This window comes from Poecile atricapillus, chromosome Z (genome assembly GCF_030490865.1).
Source record: "Poecile atricapillus isolate bPoeAtr1 chromosome Z, bPoeAtr1.hap1, whole genome shotgun sequence".
Classification (NCBI taxonomy): Eukaryota; Metazoa; Chordata; class Aves; order Passeriformes; family Paridae; genus Poecile; species Poecile atricapillus.
Window position 1 is genome coordinate 106,588,228 of NC_081289.1, and position 21,574 is coordinate 106,609,801.

Below are 21,574 nucleotides of genomic sequence, written 5' to 3' on the forward strand. Positions count from 1 at the left end.
AGAAAATAGATGCAGCCTATGTTAGGATTATAGCTGCTTGAATTTTCCTCTCCAGGGAAGGCTACCTTCTACAAGCATGCTTTAGAAAGTACTGATCTGTGAATATGGAAAGTAAGCAGGAGAAAGACTTGTAGTGACCTCAGTGGGCTCCTTGGCTCAATCCCTACTGAGAAAGAATGAATCTACATAAAACCAGACATCTTCTGCTGATACAAGATATTGTATTTCAAGGAAAAGTACAGTATTTTAATCTGTCTACACTAAGTCCTAACAGAGTTTTTATAAGCAGCACAAATTTCTTGCAGGACAGTGACCCGACTGAATTAATCAGACCAATTGATACCTCTTATTGAACATTGAAGTGTTTTTACTGAAACTAAGAGATCAAAATATCAGACTGTAAATGCTTACGTAGGATGGCTGAGCCAGTGTCTGGGAATGAGGTGTAGATTGGCCTCACTCCTGGAACAGGCACAGCAAGGATGTGTTCTGCAGGGAGGTGAGCAGGGTGAGGGAGGTGTGTGATGCAGAGATGTCTTTGTGCTGCTGGCATAAGGAACTATCCTTCTTGTGTCATACTGACACGGGAGCACTGCCTGGTGCCTGAAACTGCCTCCTGGAAAGCAGTAGCTGTTTACTGGGAAGCAGTAAACCTGGAGTTGGCCTCACCACTGAGACATGCTATGAGAGTGTGTAACCAAAACACAGTCAACAGTGCAACTCCAGCTTGTGCGTGGAGAATAGCAATTGTGCATTGCTCAGGAGCACACCAAATTTTACAAGAACAAGTCAGGGCTAAGAGAACAAATGAGAGCCTTAGGCTTTATGTACACTGCTGTTTAAACAAAGAAAGCTTTAAAATTATAGGGAGCCATGCAGCTGTCTGAACAGATACCTCTGGGGGGCACTATGACCACAAAATAAAACCCTGGCAGATTTGGCTATTATTTTATTCCCCTGGGTTTTTTTCTTCTAATGGCATTGCGGGCTTTGTGCACTCATTCAGCTACTCTCTCCAAGATATATACTGAAGCCTTTTTGTTTGTATGGGTTTTTTTTAAGGAGAAGTGAAAGAAAAATCAAATGCTGGTTTTGAGGGAATTTTTCTTGAGACAGAACACACTGAAACCCAGATAAAGGCATCAGTGATCTCTGTTCTGCCTCAGCCATACACAGATCACAGCATGTTTCAGCTCCACAGTTAGCTGGAAGGTCTGACAATCCGGCAGAAAGTCCTGCCTTTTGTACACCTCTCAACAGCATGCCATCCACATTAATAACTTCCGAAACACCTGACTGGGCATGCTCACACCAAAAGCCCACTGATGTCAACACAGTATTGAAGAAGGATCAACACTACAGGAGATCAGCCCATGGGGCACACCTGGTTCTGGTTTATGTCTGTTCTGCCTGCAGACTTTGGTCTAAATCCCCAGTGTTGTTCCGTTCCTACCCACGGACTAACATATGGCTGGGACTCAGATCATCTGACTGCTTTATGGGTTCTTATCTTTCACCACACTGCACACAAGCAGAAATACTTCTAGATCTTGCTCTGGTAAAGCAAACAATTATATAAGTGACATTAGGTAAATAAAACATCTTTTTGCCTTTGAAGAACACAAAATAACATTATATATCTTCTCGCTGATCAAAGGTGGTTATGTTGCCCTTTTTGTTACACATGCAGATTGTTGTACATTTATCTAACATTTACAGCATGTAAGGCTGCTTTAATCTGCCACTCAGATTTCATAGTTTGTCTGCCTTTGGTTTTATCTCAGCTTTGAACAATAAGGTTTAGTGAGAAAGTGTAACTGGGTATTTACACCCCCTTTTTACTCCAGCTTGGGTTTTCACCTGCATCTGCTTTCTAATCCACTCCATCCGCTACTCTCCAGCTTGATGATTTAAGCCTGAGCAGCACTGATGATTTAAGATTATAGGAAACACTTCACTTCAAACAGCATGGAAATACTTCAGATATCATTGGAATGGTATTCTGCCTCACACACAGTGACAGAGGGACTTGAGTGTGCATGCAAGAGTGGGAGAAGAAAAAGAGGGCTGTAAAAGTAGCATTGGCAGCCAGACAGTGGAGTTCTCTGGCAGACTGGCAGCTGCAAGTTGCCTGAAGGCTTTTTGGGCATGGTCAGGAACCGCTAAGGCTGTGTGGAGCCAGGCTTCATGGCACCCTCAACAGCACAGCCAGACAGTCACTTTACAGCACCATTTTTAAGCATTCTTAAATCTAAATCACTTTGGATTATAGAGTCCAGAGCTGACTTTCTAAAAATGTAAAAGAAGTTCTGAGCCTATGTGAAAGCAGTGAGACAAGTAAAACTTACAATTTCAGCCATTTAAAGTCATCTGAACTCATATCTGTTTTAAACAACTAAGTATTGATTCCCTAATATTTTAGAGTGAAGAGCCCAACTCAGCTTAAACAACTGAAGTAGCTCATCTCAGTGGGCTCCTCCAGGGCTTGCTGCAGCTTGATGTGTGTTTGATTCTTTCACTGATCTCTGGTACATAGATAGGTCAGGCAGTGAATTTGTCTCTTGACTTCTTTAATTTGTTTTAGTGCTTAGATGGGACCAGTATCTGTGAAAACTAAAGCCCCTTTAGGTTGAAGATTAATGAAGCCAGTTTTCCTAACAAGAATTGAATACTTTGTAACTTCAGTCAAGGGCCATTCTTTACCCAGTTTCTCTCTTCTCTGCTGCATTTGACAGAGACAAAGTATCTGTGTCACCTGGAAAGAAAGCCTTTTGATGAATAAAGGTATGTATGTTAGGAAGGCATGTAGTGGAGAAGGAAGAAACCTGGAGATGAGATGTCTAGGGAAAGGAATGAGAGATTTACAGAAGTGGCCCTGTTGGCAAAAGAAGCTTGGAGAAATGTCTGCAAGGTGTGGGTCCTGGACATAAACTCCAGTGACACAACCAAAGGACAGAAGGTGCAGACTGAAAGATTAGGAATGTTCTGCAGTTGAGGGACTAGAGCAAAGACCTAGGAGAGCAAAGAATGTCTTGGAGGCATGAAGATGGAAATCAGCTCGTAAGGCAAATGCAGGTGGAGGGAGTTTCTGTAGAGGGGAAATTGAGAAAGCAGCAGCAGGCAAGCAATTTGGTTTAGGCTCCTGTGCTATAAAAGCAGTGACAATCTATAAATATTTTCATTATGTCCAGTTCTGTCTGTGCCATTTCTTCTCCACAAGTCTGCAGGCTTGTGGAGTTGTTCTAGCAGCTCACTCTTATTCCTAGGGGTCCTAAAACTCCTCTCTGCTACATGTCTTAAAGTGTGCGCCTAGCAGAGGGTAAAACCCATATTTGGGCAAATCCTATTTTTGCTGTCTCCTTCTCTACAATTTTGGTGTGTGACATAAACATTACTTCAGCCACATAGTGGGAATGAGCTGGAGGCTATATGGCCCCTGCTGCACCTGAGTTTTAAATTTATTTCTTTTAACCAGTCTTCTGGGGCTGTTTTCTGGCAAGACAACGTAGCATAGCCCACAGACCACAGTTTTAATTAAAGCCTGATAATTTTTTGTAAGGAAGTTCTCCAGACTGCAACAACTAAAAGCTTTTGAAGATGTTATATGTATATCATACTTAACCACTTGCACCCAATGTGAGTTGCTCAGAAAGGATAAACAAAGCACAGTCCAACTTTTTTCAGTGCAGGAATAATTTTGAAAGGAAGAATGTTTAAGGATTCATTCTGTACCAAAAGAAAAACCAAACCAGCAGAAGTTCTTGGTGTCTGAGACAAGTGTTTGCAGAACATTGTCTAACTATCTTCACATGCTGATTTTATAGATATAGGCTTTAAAAGGCAGATTTCTTCTCCCAAGACTCCACCCACATAATAAATCAATAAATAGATCAATAAATAAAGTAACAAAATATCTCTGCTGCTGATACACAGTAGATGCCAGTTTCTCTTCCTGTTCTGTCTGGCAGATTCCCATGAATGGCACAGGGTGGGTGGCCCATACATTGATAATCACCTTAATTTTCAGAGTTGCTTCTATTATTAAACTGTGTCACTGATCCCATCTGGACTGCTGAAACCAATTTTACTGATGAAATCACAGAGAATTTCAGTAAAAGTTGAATAATATTCTTTCAATATTGAATAACTGTGGATCTGGCTGTGCTTGCAACACAGGCATATGGCAAGCACATGAACAACATGCTGTACTCTGAACCTATTGTTTTAGTTTGTTTCTAGCAGTTACAGTCCAGAAAAATCCATTGCTAGTAAATTACTTGTGGTCGTTTGTTAGGAGAAAAAGATGTTATAGCAGAAGAATATTCTCTCTCCTTGATGTTCTCCCTCTCTCCTGCTTGTTGGGAGTACTAATGTTGCACAAAACCAACTTTTTAATTTTTCTTTTTTTAAGTATAAACAAATCTGGTAAAAAGAAATTAAACTTCATATTTTAATCAGAGTAAATCAAGATTTGTAAGGAAAGAGAGTCCGTTGTTAGATTGTGTCATACTTGGTTAAAATAGGAAATCTTACAGACACATATGCCCTCCTTCAGGTTCTAATGTAATAAAAAACATTACCTCTCCTGACAAACTGTCTACTTTTATCCTTGTACCTTGCATCACAGCTACATCAACACATTTGTTGGTATAATGAATTCATATGCTTGTGAGCAACAATCATAGATATTTGTTTCTTACTTGAAAACTTCAGATGTTGCTTTTGGAGTTTTTGAGGACACACTTTTTTTTTTTTTTTGTACTCTGTAACATGCTTCACAGTAAAAATAAAAATCAATGTATTTTCAAAAATTTGTTTTATTTTTTAGATATAACACTTTAATGTATTCCCTGATCTAGCTGCAAACCTCTGCTTAATGTCAGCAACAGGTTCTCTTTTCTTAACAGCTTCTTAATGACTCTATAGAGACAGCCTCTGGCTCCCCAGGTGCCATGTAATTCCAGCAGTGGGCATATTCTTAATCCCATTTAAATGTGGAGTAATTTTCTACTTTTTCCACAAATGAAGGGCCACCCAGCACTGTCTGATTTGTCTGATATGGTGAGAGTGCTCACAAACACAGCAAGAAAGTGGCAACTGCTTTTTCAGTGCATTTTCACACCCTATTTTATGCTGTAGCACATCCAGCTACTGCATCCATGTCTATGCTGCAGATGGCTATTTCCTGCTTAAAGCTGTTCCTGCAAATGCATTTGGCTTTCTCACTTTTCTCCATCAACCATCTTCTCACGAAATCTTAATTTCTGTTGTAGGATGTTTATTACCTCCCCAGGGAAGCAGCACAGAGTACAGCCTCTTAAAGGATTTGAGATGCTTCCCTTCAGGTCCAGGCACTGTTGCCTGCCTCTCTCTGGTAATGGAGCATCCCTTGTCTTTTTTCTTACAGGACTGCTCTTTGTCCCTGGTACTCAAAAGCTGTGCTGCTGAACCTGGCCTTGAGAACTGTGGAAGTCTGGCATGTGATTGGAAGTGAGGTGGCACATCAGGTCAGCTCCTCTAGGGATGAGGTGTTGCCCCTAGTTCCACCAACCATCGAGTTATCTAGTCAGTTATCTGGCCTAAAAAACACAGCCTGTGTACACAAAAGTGGAATTCAGCTAATTTCACCTTCAGAAGTTACTTTCTTTGTTGAATGTATCAATATAACTCAGGAGGCAAGCAGGTAAGTCCTCTAGGCACTGGTAAGCTGCTTTCACACTGCTGAGGTTACTTCCTAATGTTCCAGCAGCACCATGCATAGCATTGATGTAGGGAAAGCTTCACTGAGCTTGGAGGTCAGTGTTAAACTGGGATAAGACCAGGCACTATCAGGGCCATGTAAGTCCTTTTTCCTCTTCTGGGGGCATTAGATATTTTAGCATTTGTGTATATAAAGTATGTGTGAAACATATGTTGTATCTCTCCACACAGACACACATGCATGACACACGTGTTCTGAGGCTATCAGGTTATTTTACAAAGCTCTTTGGTTTTTATTGCCAAGTAGACACTGTATTATTCATGTACACAACTTGCATATTTGCTATTTTTTTCAGCTCTTATAAAGTAATAAATTTTCTCATGCACCTGGCCATAGTTGTGCTGCAATTCTTACACATTTGCCTTTCTCCCATCACTTCTTTTAAAACTACAGTGTTGGCCTGTAAGGTTTTGGAATTGTGACAAATATTTTAGTCTTATTAAATAAATATTGCTGGATAAAATATTTGCCCATCAAATATATGTTGAGCCCTCAGATAACAGTGTTGAAGAAAGAGCTGGACTGCTAATCTTTGGAACTCATCTATTCACTGCTGCCGAAATAGTGACTTTGATTTTACCATAAGCTCTCTTATTTTTGTGGCACCATTCATGGCTCCAAAACTCTGTTAAGTTGTAAAACTCATAGTGTCTCTTTAGGGCTGTCACAACACAGAGAAAGTGTCTCAAAATAAAATTCTGGGAATAATGAAGTCATAAATGATCCAAATAAGGTAGCTTCCCCCTATTTACAAAAGTGAGATGACACTGCAGCTGCCCCAAATTGTCTGCTTGAAGCATGTGGCACGGTGCTGCTGTTCCCTAAGGAAATGCCTTTTCCCTTTTAGACCACACATCAAACACGATAACCATGGCAGGACCTATCACATCCAAAATTCAAACTGACATGGGCTGCAACTGCAGGTCTAGTGCAAGTGTACAGGAAAGATTCTGTAGCTGCCACTGCTCCCCACAAGGCAATATTAGGGAGTTTCCCCACACAACACAATGCCAAGGAATTGCAGGTGGGTTTCTCTGAGATTTCTGCTTTGCTGATAGAGCACAGAACTTCAAATGCCAGGAAAAGGAAATAAGGTTTTCCAAATATTTTCTATGGTGTTACTCTAAATATGGGTGTGATTTGGAAAAAAAACCAAACACCAAACAACAAAAAAGAAACAACATCAACAACAAAACAGAGAGTACTAATAGACCTGCCATTTCTCTGCAACCTTGTCAAGACAAGACTCTGCATGGTGCTTCCCAATAGAATGATGGGCAGCATTTATCCCAAGGTGTGTTTCTAGCTGCTCTGCCCCTACCCCCAGCAGTCTGGGTGGGGCACTGACACCATCTCTTACTTCTGGGAGGGCACTACCACATAGGGAGCCAATGTTGCCTTTCAGGATGCAGCTTTTTTCTTTTGAGACAATTCTCTTTTGCTTTCAAGTCCAAACACTGGGAAAAAAATGGGGAGGAAAAAGTCCTTCAATGGCACAATTTATGAAGTGTGAAGCTTTGGGATATTCAAGTATTATGAAAAGGGTCTTCACTTTGTTGGGTTCTCTCATGCCCTCTGCCTTGAACTTGACTTGCTCTAATTAATATGAGGTTTCCTTGAGTCAGGTGGAAAAATTAAAATAACAGAATGAAGCATGAAGGACATATAATCAGGTAAAAGCTTCTGGTACCAGGAAAGCAGGACAGCACGAAGAACAATCATTGCAACGTGGTCAGAACATACTTAATGCTTGTAGAAGCATAATTGTTTTGTTCTCAATTCTCAAATATTTTGAAGGTATAATAAAATGTTACATTGCAGTTTCTCAGGACGCAGATGGCATCCTGGGTGCATCCTGACATACATTTCTAAAAATGTAATTTTAGAAATTACATTTAACATCTAATAAGAGATGAAACATAATTCTCCAGGTTTATAAGAATGGGTAATAAAGACTTTGAGTGATGGTCTGGCAGAAAAGTCCTGGCAAGGAGGATTACAGTGGATTTTAATATGACTTTGGAATGTCATATAAAGGTACTTTTGAAGTCTACATATTTTGGTATCTGCTTCTCCCTCGATGTACTCCAGGTCTAGTGTGGCTGCATCAGAAGAGCTGAGTGAGTGCTACTATGCTCATGGCATTGTGCAGATTTAACTCCTGGTTTGTCCCTCAGGAGAAAACCACTGAAGAAAGCCCTGCCACAGATTGTAACCTTTCTTCAGCAGTGGGGTGAGTCAAGAGAACACATGCACACCTGCAACAGTATGTTTGGATAAGACATGTCTTCCCCTCTTTTTGCTCCTGGTGAAAGATCCTTCACAACTGAGTGCCGTGCAGGACAAGACTTTAGGTGACATGGTAGTCATTAGTTGCTCCTTCTATGCTGCTATTGGAATGACACTTAGGTGAAGGGAAACTTTGTGATGGCAAATGTTGTGGCCAATAGGGAGGGGATTCCTAATAATGTAATCATTAGCTAGAGGAGAAATTCTGGTTATCTCCAGCAGGCTTCTCTAAAATCCACCACAATGTTAACAGTAGAATTGCTGACAATTCTTCCTCCTCTTTCTAGACAGGTGAAGTGCATTCATGATGAGGGGCTTGCACTGCTAAACCCAGGCTATGCTTTTTGCTTTTTCCAGCTAATGAAAGATGAGAGAGCTTCTTAGAACAGAGCCTAATCTGTGAAGAAATGGGGAACTCAGCTTATGCACTTCATAAAGAAACCTCGAAGGAAATTTTCTCTGTTAAAATTTCTCTAGTTTAATATCTGTGAAGTCATAAAATTTAACTGAACAATGGTTTTCCATATAAAGGTCTCTTCAGTCAATAGTTCCTCTCTAAGCTGTTCCAAATCATCCTGGCTTCAATAAGATCAGATGCTCAAACAGCCAGTGCAGGAAACAATGTGAATTCTATCGGTATAGCAGCTGTTCAATATGCTATGTTATGGTGGGCAATCTTTCTCGTGTGCAATTTTGTCGTATTTTTCACAGGCTTCCATTATTGTGTTTATTAGACAGGACACATAAGAGATAATTATTTTAAAGCAGTTTGTGGGGGAAGGCATTGCCTATTATAGTATTTTTAAACTGAGATGTAGACAAGAGTCCCACTTATTAAACCTGTAAGCAGTTTTGCAGTAAATTAGCAATCTAAAAGAGCACCATCTGAGCCTCCAGAATCAGACAAGTGTTTTGAAGTCCCAAGGGGTGATTAATGTCAGTGATATTTATTTTCCTCATGAACACTATGACAAATTAAAACACAGCCCATTGCATTTCTTGTGTTTGTTTCACCAGAAAATAAAAATAATACAAATTCTTATACTCCCAATTCTGTTCTCCTCATCTACAGGTAAATAAATTAGAAATACAGTGGAGCTGGAACATATTTACACTTCATGTAGCCCAAGCTCATCAGTTGCCTGGCCTTCTCCAACTGAAAGGGCACCTGCCCTGGATTGGGTACCACAGGCTCTTGTCTCTTGCCAAGAGTGTAGTCACAGGTTCATTTTCATGCTGCTGTGCCTCACATGCATCACTGCTGCAGTGCTCTGGAAGGATGTGTCCCTGAGAACAAATTTCAGATTTCATTAAAAAACTGCATCTCCCTAAACTTTACCTGGAGCATCAGTTGTATTTTCAATCACAGACAAACCAGGAAATTGTAAAACTGTTGTTGGAGAAAAGGTACAAGGCATTTTGTTTAACCCTACAATGCAGTTTCATTCAGAGATTTTTCTCTCTTGAAAAATAAAGATGGCTATGTTTCTAAAGAGCATGTCACTTCAAATTGTGAAACCAAACTTCTTAATTTTTTATTTAGGATGTCTATTAACTTTTGCTTTTTGCTGTACTATTAAAACAACTCATTGTGTTCAACATGAAATCCAGCTCACTTTTACAAAACAAACATTATCAAAACTAACTCCAAACTAATAAAACACAGTTCCTCTCTCTCTTACTGCATTTATTTCTAGAATTATTTAGATTGAATGTATTTTAGGCTATGAGAGAATATTATTACAATTTATTTATTCCTCTGATGTAATAATTCCCTGGTAAAAACATCCTGCATCACTTACAATTCTGTGGTCCCCCATTTTGAGAATTTTCATGTGTGTAATAATTGCTCTGAGAATTATAGTGAAGCTAATTATAGCCAGTGTCTGCCTAAAACTTGCAATCCAGATGCAAAATCAATACACGTGGCACATCTCTCAGCAGAAAACTGCCTCTTTCTCTTCTGGCAAATAGCTGGTATGAGTGGATTGTATCTCTGACTTCAAGAGTCTGAATTTGATAACACTGTAAATCCATACTAGAGATACTTCAAATAAAGGATTTTGGTAATCTCAGACTAGTTATCTTTTTTGTAATCAAATTTCAGATTATCCAGATGTCAGTCACATCCTTCAGTTCTAAAACTCAGGGACTACATGAACATATTTGAAATCACGACTCTTGGACTGTCCTAGAGCTACTTGGATGATTGGAATGTATCTGCATTCCACAAAGATTTCAGCAGACTTCCCACCACATTAAAATATTCAGAATGAGAGCTGGCAGGTCATAATTACATTCATATATTCACATGCTTAAGTGAGAGTTTGTATATATTATGATGCTGCTTCATTTTCTCCTATATATATTTTAGGATTAAGAGTATCTTTACTGCGTGGGAGAGCTGTTCACCATTTATGTCTGTATCTACTGTTTTGAAGTCAGTATTTTCCATGCTAGTGCCAAAACAAGTCACATAGTTTAGGTAATTTGGGCTTCATATTATCTCACAAACTGAGATGAAACACAGAGGTCCACTGTGGAGCAGCACCAAAAAGCATTCAGAGAAACTTTTAAGACTAATACTTGTTCATGAAACGTTTTCCATAAAGCTCTGTCCCTCCTGCGTTGTGGGCAGAAGGCAACAACAGTTTAATGAACTGTAAACAAATGTTGAGTGTCAGAACTATGGAATCTTTTCCATGGCTGGAAGAAACCTCCAAGATCATCGAGTACAAACTTTGACCAAATACCACCATGCCCACTAACTCACAAAGGCTTCCTACCTCTTTCCTCTTGGTTGACAGGTGTTACTGCTGCTGATACTCTTGGCACAACAAAAATGTGTGCCACTGATGGTGTGAGCTTAGAGGTTTGATATTCAGTTGAGGCTTGTGAGCAAAAATGATTCCTACTGATCATTTTTAAATGAGCCAAAACTTGCTAATTAAAACATACACCCAAATGTAATTTTTCAGTTTTGGTCATTACAAGAGTGTTTCTTCTCCCTTGGGTGCAGTTCAGTACAGTAGAAAGGTCTGTTTAAAAATCTGGACTAGCCCCTCCTCTATTTTTCAGGGACAGTGTAATTCTCCAATTAAACTTACACCAGAGATTGGTTGTGCTACAGTTTATTAACAAAACACTGAAGCACATATTTACTGTAATCCAAGTCCAAGCATATGAGCATTAAGCATATGACTGTCTACATGGTGTAATGTGCAGGGCAAATGTTTTCGGAGACCCAAAACAAGGTAGCAATGTTTATAAATGCTCTCTGCCCTTTTTTTTAAGACTGCAATAGCTTGGTGCTTCAGTGGTGCTGTGTGAGACTGTATCCACACACAGCAAACAGCAATGGAGGAAGCACAAACTCAGAATTGTCTATTAGTTGGGATTGCATCTCTCAACACATAGGAGTGTGTGTAGGGAGGAATGCAGGGTTACACCTCTTAGGCAGGCAGTTTTGCTATGCATATGATCAGCACAGAGTGTACAGAACAGAAAGCTGATTGATGGCAAAACCAGGCACAAGCTATGAGCTCTAGCACAGGTAACAATCTATGAAATGGTGTTCAGTGACATGGCCAGGTGAATTCTGTCTGCTGATAAACCTCAGTTTTACCAGAATAGACAAGCTACCTTTTATGATCCACATGGAAAGGAAGGACAATTTTGAGTTCTCTTTTTGGAAAACCTAGATAGAAAAAAGAGAGTACTTTTTTGATCAGCTTCATTCAGCCATAATCATGTGCTTATGTGATTTGATGGCCTTGTCAGAGTGCAGAAAACCTGCTCTGTCTGTCCCTAGTTCTGGAGATTAGCTTTCCTATTTATTCAAATAATTTCATTCAATTAATTTAGAGTTATCATTCTCACATGGTCCACAACTGCAGGTGTGCATAGGCATGGAAATCTGGCCAAATGCATCATTCTTCCCCCGTTAAACGGTGAGTATTGCACGAATTATCTGTGAATCTCATTGCAGATGTACCAAGTATTTACAGCCTTGTTACAGTGTTTTGTGGGAAAAGCAGGGAGGGGAGTGCCCTTCTCGGGGAAGTCAGGTGAGCTGTACTCTTAGACTACAGAACACGATTTCACCAGTCCCCTTAAATGGGTGGAGTGCAAATGGGTGCTGCTTCTGTGTTCTAGGAGATTTCAAAACTGTCCAAGAATGTATAATTTGAGGATGAGCTTTAGTTTTTTAGAAAGTGGTGTCTGCATATGGTTTTGTATAATCCTAAGGGTAGCCAGGCAAGAGTGAATGAGATAAACTGTAATTTAGGATAGATATAAAATCCGAATCCAGAAAGCTATCTAGATGTCATGTGGGTAGAGCTAACCACTGTTGTTGATACCAGCCTAAGAGTTGTGGACGAAAAGAATTCGGTGCTAATAAGAAGTCATAAACAGTTTGGGAAAGGATAGGCATTACAAAAAGGTATTTTAGTTAAAAGGGAATAAAAAAAAACCAGTTTTGCCATGACCATTGTCTGACATTTATCTATTTAAGTGTATTTAGGTAACTGAGTTTCAGATACATGTGAGTATTTACTGACTTTCTCTAGTCAGTGAAGAGGAAGGGAAGTTCTAGAGCAAGGGTCCTCTAATCCCATGGCAGTATCTAGACAGCTAACAAAAAAATCCTCACCACTGACTGCTGATGAAGTCCAGTCTAATAGTTCATATTAACTGAAGCCTAGATGCAGCAGTATTGTGATACATACCCATTATTTAGAATAAATAAATGAATAAATTAAATAAAATTTTAAGCACCTGAATGAAGATTAAATTAATTTTATTCCCTTTAACTGAAACAAGGAACTTCTCAAATGCTGTCAAAACTGAAGGAAAGTTGGTACTGCATTAGCAGTGTCCAAGTACTTTAAAAAACCCTGTAACAGAGTTTCTGGGCTGGAATTTAGAAGACCAAGGATGAAATGTTGAGATTCCCCGGTTGTCTTTCAAGGGTGCATTAGACTTTTGACAAGAGCCAGAGGAAATTACTTGCTTTTATGGAAACTTTTCACATGAGAATATTTTGGAGTGAGTATGGAACAGTTTATGCCATCCATAAGGCATCTTTATTGAGTAACCTGTCTCATAGCTCTCTTCTAAACACAGCATCTGGGGCCCCTCTGTTGGTCACAGCATTCAGAGAGAGAAAATCTAGTAGGAAAGTCCAAAGCCATCAAGGGCTTTGTAAGTCAAAGTCAACACCTTTGCCTCAATCTGGAAAAGCAGCAGGAGAGCAGCAAAGATCACAGAGCACTGGTGTCACATATTGCCGTGCTGAGGAGTTGTCAGCAAAAATCCGGCTCCAGGATTGCTAGAAAAAGCAACAGATAGCAAAAGGTTTGTCTTGTTTCATTTCAGCTGAGTTCTGAGGTTACCAAACTTTGTAGAATGACAACGACCATGTACATTTTTATAGTCCAGCAGAGTTCAGAGCCCTGGTAAGAAAGCAAATCACTGCTTGGTCAGCTCCTCACAGGCACAACAGTTCAAGAGTTCGTGTTTTTCTCTCTCTGCTAAGCTGTTTTCCCAAGAACATCTTCATTACTTTTTGCCATAAAACAAAAGGTCGGGTTTGATGTCGCTCCTAGAAATGTTCTTGTTGTTCTGTTTATTTATATAACCCCCCTCTCTGTCCATCTGATGGAAAACGTCAGCTGCATGCAGGATGATGAGAAGAATGACAGCCCCAAAAAGAGGGCTGGGGGAGGGGTACAGAGAGCTGTGAAGGAAATAAAGGGAAAATAAGCAGAGTTTTGCCTCTGGTCATTTGCAGACAGCTTGTGAGATCCTCACATCACACACATTGCTGGGTTGCCTGTGACGTTTCTGAACACACAAGCTGTTATTTCCTCACAAGGAGTCAGCACCGCTAAATCCTTTCAGGCAATGTGGGTGGGCGCTTTAGAAGACATACTGTCTCATCCCATTCAGGAACTGCCCTCTGTCACTGCTCTCCTAGCATGCTGGATGTTTGTTGTTTAAGTAAATAAACTGGCTTGTGTCTCAGGCTAGCTGTGAATGCTGTGTCCTCCCACCACCACCCTTTCCCGGCCACTCCAGGGGACAGAAGAAAAAAAAAAGAAAGAAGAAAAGGAAAAAAGAAGAAAACAGCCAAAAGCAACAGGAAGATGAAAAAGTTCACAAAGAGCTTGATGCCACCCACTAAGCCCCAACCTACAAATAATCAGTGACCAAATGGTGTTTTAGAGGCCCCAACATCCTGCCAGTGCTCAGCCTTTTGGTGGAAATCCTTGATGGAGGTGATTTCAAAATCATCTTTCCTGTCTCCTTCAGAAAGAAGATTCAGGGAAGTGGCTATCACAGGGTACTTTGGTTTTCATTGTTTCTTTCAAATGTGCCTTTCAACTTCCAAGTCAGTGATCAGCTCCTGAAAAACTAAAATAATAATTTTTGAAGACCCATTGTCAGCTTGCCTCCTTCCTAGGCTACAGAATGTATGTGATGTAGAAGGGAAATGCAAGATCATGAGTCTGCCTCTGATTTGTCAAAGATGCAAAAGCATGATTGCAAACAGGCTTAATTTGTGCTTTACTGCATCTCCACTGCCCCTTTTTTCAATCTTGATGCTAAGCTACGACAGGGAAAACGGAGGTCTGCTACAATACAGATTGTCTTTAGGGTTAGTAGGAACTTTCCATTTTGGTTGAGGCAGCATGCAGCTTTTCATATTCTTCTCTTGGTGGGTATTTGCATCAGCAAAATGTAGAAACTGCATTAAATAATCTGGCCTTTCACTCTTAATTCCATAGGCAGTCAATGAGAAAAAAAAACAGGTCAAATCAGAGTAATTCCAGAATAATTCCAGAAATGGAAAAGGTTCAACTTCTCTTTGAAATCAAACTCTGCATGATTTTCTTCTGTCTTCCTCCTCTGCATTGCCTCTCTGGTGCTGATCTACCAAGTGCAAGTGATTGAATAAATAAAATCATTCCTTCACACATTAGTCATTGTGCCTACATGCTACCTACGAACAGAGTTTGTCACTGAAACTTTGCTTCTGGAGAAACTGCTTGCAAAAAAACAGTTAATTTAGTGAAAAGTACAGAATGGTGACAGATCATAAGAATTTGCTCTATTGGTTCTGCTTTCCTCCGCAAACACCTTCACCTATTCTCAGACTGGATTGATGACACCAACCACATAAAGAGTTGAGGCATGGAAGAACCCCAGCACTAGATGCACCCTGCAAATGCAGAATGGCTAAATTGAACATTTTTGTAGGGTGCCTACTAAAACTTCCAGAAGTGCTTTGTTCAGTGAAAATGTCATAAATCGTGAGGTAGTTACACAGAGATGTGGTGATCTTCCATTGTTTTCTCTAGTCCCTCAATGCACTTGCTCATAAATAATCTAAAAAGATATTTTTCACGGTTATTACCACCTCTCCATTAGACAAGTAGGGCAACAGAACTAAGCCAACAGACTGGGAGACCACAGCCCCTGAAATCTCTCAAGAGAGACACCAGTGAGCACAGACCGGTTACTGGAAATCCATCTGAACCCACAGCAAACCACACTGTGTTTCATCATACTACTTGCGTCTCCTGTTCCCATAAGGACAAAGATCCAAAACTTAAAGGGGTATTTTTATATCTGAGTTTCTCCTGATTCAGCAGTGCTTGCCACCATATGAACTCCATCAGTTTGCATCTGAAACTCATACAAAAAGCAAAAAAACTCCACCCCTAAACCCCAGCCCTTAGAGGCAAGACTCATTCCAGTTCTTCCATTCAACTTCTTTATTTTCACACTGTCCTCAACAGGGAGTCTTGTCACCAAGGAGGTGGTTTTCACTTCTACAAATAGGCAATATAAAAGAAAATTGGTCTAATGCCAGATTTAGGGCACACTGTGGGTAAACACAGAAACTGACAACAGAGTGCTTGATACCATCATATTTAGCAGTTTGTGGGGGCCTGCCTCCAACTTTAAAAAATCATAGCTGTATATTCTATTTGGAGACTAAAGAACATCCTTTATTTGATAAAGATTTCTTCAAATTTTAGGCAAGCTTTGAAATCATAGGAAGAAACCTTGCATTGCTTTCACAGAGAAATAAAGGGGTTACGTGAGATCTCATTTCTCCTGCCTCCTTTGCTCCAAGTCAAGCAAAGTTTAATTTTTCAGTTATATTCACTTGGACTGAAATAAGCAAACAAAACAAACAAACAAAAAACCAAATAAAAACAAACAAAAGAGATCTGCTAGGAAAAAAAAAAAGTTAATTTAATACAGAACTTCAAATCTCTAGTGATAGGCACAAAGAAAATCTTAACAGGCAGATTCTGTCATGCAGGAAAACATCACCAGGTGATAGATTAAGCCACTATTGGCATAATTAAAGGAGTGTAAATAATGAAACATACCAAATAATATGGCCCAAAGCATTTTAAAGCTTTCAGAATAATAATGGCTGCAGTAGTCACACTTCCACAACAATGATTACAAATAATTGGATTCAACATATTTTCCAGACAGTTTTTGCTCTGTATTTTGTACTAAGGTTCAGTAGGCAGTGAGACTGGGAGTAGAAGGGTACACCCATTCCTCATCCCCTTCAGAGCAGGAAGACACTGCTGCTCCCAGAGGCCAGGTCCTTACTGTAGGAATGGCAAAGGCTCACAATTCTTGCTCTTGGCCATTGTGCTCATGGCACAGGGGACGGACTTTCTCTCCTGATTAAGCACGGGGACATCCCTTCTCCATCTGATTTGGAGACTCAGCAAGAGGCAGAAGCCATTGTCCCTTCACACTGGCCAAGTCTTGCAGCTTTAGTTACAAGCAGGACAGTGTCTCCAGGCCTTGCCTCTCTGACCTGCTGTGTGAGCCTTGGCTTTTGCTGTGAACACTTCAAAGTATGAGTCCTACGATGCTACACAGCCCTCCTCCCAGACGAATCAGACATGAATGGGATTGTGATAAATGCACAGTGCTAGCTGTCTCATAGACTATCCAAACAGCATCTCTCTCCGTACTAGAGTAACACACTTATTTTTGCTTATTTCTTTTTCAGTAATTATGTGCCTGGGGCTTTTATCAGGTTCAGCTCTGCTTTGGAAAATGCCTTTAAAATGGGAATGAGCTTATTTTGTGTATCCCAGATTGAAGTCAAACGTGCTGTGTGAATCTCTTGGCCTTGCAAGCAACAGAGCGGTAGCAAAGAACCAGGCAGAAAGTCTGCTCTGTGTGTGTATCACTGAACTGACTTGATACAGATTGACTCAGAAATACAGAGACTGTTACATGCTTTGTTCACACAGGCAGTTTATACAAGAAACTGCAATTGAAAGCTGTAGTGGTGATGCTGAATACAAATGAGATAACATGTAATTTAATCCCAGTTTCAATTTGGAGCTATTGTTCATAGGGATCACACATTTTAAATTAGCTAAACTCCAAGTTGAACTGACATTGTAACGATCTTATTTTTCTCCTTCTACAATTTCTTGGGAAAAATCAAGGCCAAAGTATGGTTACTATGAGAACTATATTAACATTCTGCAAATTGCCTTTTTGTGATTTGCACCGTGCATGCAGAGTAGACTGAAGTAACTGTGTTTAAATTGTCACGTGCACACACAAAAGAACTGTCTCTCCTCTTTCCCTCCTATCCTTGAAACAAAGTTTTAGAGAAAAATAAACCAGCCCTGAAATTATACTTGTGAATCCATTTCAGCTTAATTAACACTACACTAGTTACAAATGCAAACAGGTTCCCAAGCACAAAGTTTGGCTGTCCCTCCATTCTGTGAATTCAAATTTGACTCCTTGCTTTGTTCTAACAAACAAAGAGAGCAAAGAACAATGTGGCCTTGACCCTCCTTTACCCCTTCACATACAAATGATCCCTTTAAATATTCAGATGCTCTGAGACATGAAGAGGTCCCATGAGAACAAACACCTGCCGTTTCTCCGGTCACCACTTTGACCAGATATTGTCTATGTATTTTTTGAACAACTTTTACATTCCTGGGGCTGTTTTATAAAGAAGATGGCAACACTTGTGTTCTCAGGACATAGCCTGTATTTCTATGCAGAAGCACACAATGAGTCCCTTCTCATGTACCACACTCTACTTCCAGCCTCTCAGCAATTTTCTTGCCTGGGGATCTAATGCCATAGACTTGGAGTCAGGGTTAGTCTAACAGTCAGTCCAGCTGCAAACTTCCTTTGAAGTGTTTGTGAAATATTTGTGTACACGTGCTTGGACTGAGATAGGAATCTGCAGTCTCCATACACTGTTCCTCTTAGGAGGGAGTACAGACCCAACAGGAGAGGAGGGTGTTAGGAAGTTGTGGACACTGTCTAGACTGAAAGCAGCACATTTTTGTTCCTTAAATGCACAAAATATGTGCATGACTGATAAGACAGGGACATTGCTGGGTCTGGACCCAGTGAGAACTCCAGCAGTGGTGCTGTGGATGCACATGGGCAGTGCAGGAGGCAGATTCCTGGACCCTCTGCAGAAACTGCAGCAGTCTGGCTTCTGTGTCTGCACTAGCAGCACTGGGACCTGGGCTCTGAAGATGCTGGAAGATGGCATGAGGCTGGCAGAATTTCTTGTCCGGTGATTAGAGGTTGTTCATCCTCTCTCAAAGGTCCTGGGTCCTTCTTTGCATAGCTGCACAGACTACTTGGCTTATTTCTGAAAAGCTCACTGATAGGAAGAGATGGCTGGTAAGACCCACATAACTCACAAAATTACGATTTTCCTCACTGGCCTTAGACAAATGTGTTCTTAAAACCCTTCTGTGCTGGGAATATCCGCCACCACCCCACCAGCATTCCATGCCAGTGCTCCACTAACTACACCATTGCAAATGCTTACTTAAAATCAGGTACAAGTCTATCTTTCAACGATTTGTACCCACTTGTATCCCATCTGTGATGGACACAAAGAGTAGATTATTTAGAAGAATGATGTCACAGTGAATGGAAACCTTGTCCTGCTAAATGCTATGATGATGAGTCTCCTCTAAAACTGCTGCATCCAGTGATCACCAAGGTTTTTTCCACCACTCTGGAGTGCAGAGTAAGAGTTGGCCTTACATTCAGACTTTCTTCCAACAAGGGATCTGTGCTGCTATAATGTTTAATGACAAAAGGCATGCAAAGTGGGATCAAAGAAGAACAGAAGAAAGGAAAGCCTAAATCAGATGGTACTGGCCTTTGAACTTGATGTGGTCTGAACAGGATGGTTTCCTCCATGGTTCTCATCCATCTAATAAAAAGCAACAGCACAGACTGAGCAGAAAAAAATCAACAGAGACATGTAGACTGCTCTTTGCTCTGGAAAGCAATGGGAACTAGGCCCTGACATATCACTGAGACTTGTCAATCATTTTCAAATTTTGATTTTTACTAAAGTTCAGAAATACTCCCAGTCATTTCTGGTAGGCAGCATAAAATAACCAACCAAACAGAAAAAACCAAAACCAACCAATCAACCAAAAAACCCAAAACCAACCAACAAACCAAAAAAATTTAAAAAAATAAATTTCAAGAGTCTAATTCCCACAGGAAACAATCATGTCATTTAAGTTAATGGAAGTTTGGTGCTAAGCACCAAGTAGCTGAGCACCACCAGTTAATATTCTTCCCAACCACAATCTGTGACAAGGTTTTGATTTTGTTTTTGTACTTGAAACATTAAATTTTTGACATTTTTTTCCCATTGCTTTGGCTCCCAGCAAGAGATGCAGACTTTTCCAGCCTAGGTAATGTGACAACCAACCATTTATCACATTGCGTAAGCTGAGCCAGAGCTTTTCTGTTCAAGTAAATGAATACATTTTCAGAATATTTAGACAAAGCTCACTGCTTGTCCTCACATCCGAAATGAGCTCTTGCCCATGGTCTTAAACTGAAAGAACTTGCTGCCATGGTTTAAAGCAAAAGCTTCGTTGTTTTTCCCAGGCTTAAGGAATGTGTTCCTGGCAATCCATGGAATAGCTGGGGCACTGTTCCATCACAAGATGTCCAGGCATGTCTGTGAGTGAAAATGACCAAACATCCATCTAAGTGCTGTTCACATGAAATTGCAGAAGAAATGTGTGGGCAAGGGTGTTCACTTGGGGATGGAAGTGACTGCTCTTGACCAGCTTCCTTCCATGCAGGTTTCCAGATACAAAAATTTGGGATGTTTGATGAACTTGTTGTTCCTCTCAATACTTATTTCTGTCTGTACTTGCTATTTTCTGATAACTTTCCCAGGAAAGTTGAAACCACACAGAAGAATGATTTTGCTTCATACCAAGCTCTCTAGGCTTTGATCAGAGATCTGAAATGAGGGAAAATGGGTGGTTGCTGGTTGTCTTTGAGGGCTGGGATCCTCACCTGAGGAGAGGTGTGTTTCTCTGGCTACAGATAGATGTGCGAAATCACGATGTGCAAAAATACAGATCCCTAGCTGGCTTCTGGCCTCATGATTCACCACCAAAAGTCACAAAGTGAAGTATATTTCAGCTGTGAGAGAGGCTAAGTTCAAACTAGGAGTCTCTGATTTTCATTCTTCACCATTCAAATAATTTGGATTAAGACCCTTCCAGAGATTTAAACAGAGGCTGAGACCTGACAGTCTTTTCTCCTTGGAGAGAGGTGGTGCTCTGAGTAGGCATCAAGAAACTTGAGGGCTTAAAAGACACCTGAGATACTCCTGGCCTGTGTTCTCAAATGTCCACTAAAAAAATGACTGAGAGACATTTTATGTTCCTGGGGATAATGGGCAACAGATCCTGGATGGTGGTAAGAGCAATGTATACAATCCATCACAAATCTAAAACATGTAAACAGACAGACAGAAATTGTCAGAGGGATGTGAGAAACTTGTAAATTAACAACAAAGGCAGGAAGAGGAAGTCCAGAACAAATACATGGATGTTTCTCACAACCATGGAGGAGAGTAATCCACTGGTTTAAAAAACATTTGGTGCACTAAACATTAGCTGGGTAACAGGCTGAGAGATGCATGGCACTGGTCCATGGAAATATAAACACAAGGCATTTGTTTCACTGTGTTTCTTTTTCTTTAAATATTTACTTTCTGTGTTTTTTTCAGGATATAGTTTTTCATCCCATATGCATAACAAGCCACCTTTCCAAAGTCTGACTTGGGAGGCACACCCAGGGTCACTGGTTTGGTTTCAGTGGCTCTTTGTTGGGATTCAGTATGTTTCATGAGGGAAAAATAGACATATACAACTTATCTTTCTCATTCCCAAGCCCCTCATGCCTCACCACTGTATTTGATAGCCTTTTCAGCAAAGATTGTTGACAATAAAGACTGAAGGAGTCTGCAAAACAGCAGCTTCACTTCCCTCCTCCTTTTCATGGGCTGGAGCATCTAGAAAATAGACATGGCTGCATGGAGTGGGAAAGTAGATGTACATCTTTTTCTCACTTCATTGTAATACAGTCCCCGAGGCCTTAGAGGCAGTTTGAGGAGTGTTCAGACCTGTGAAATTTCATGGCATGGAACCAAAT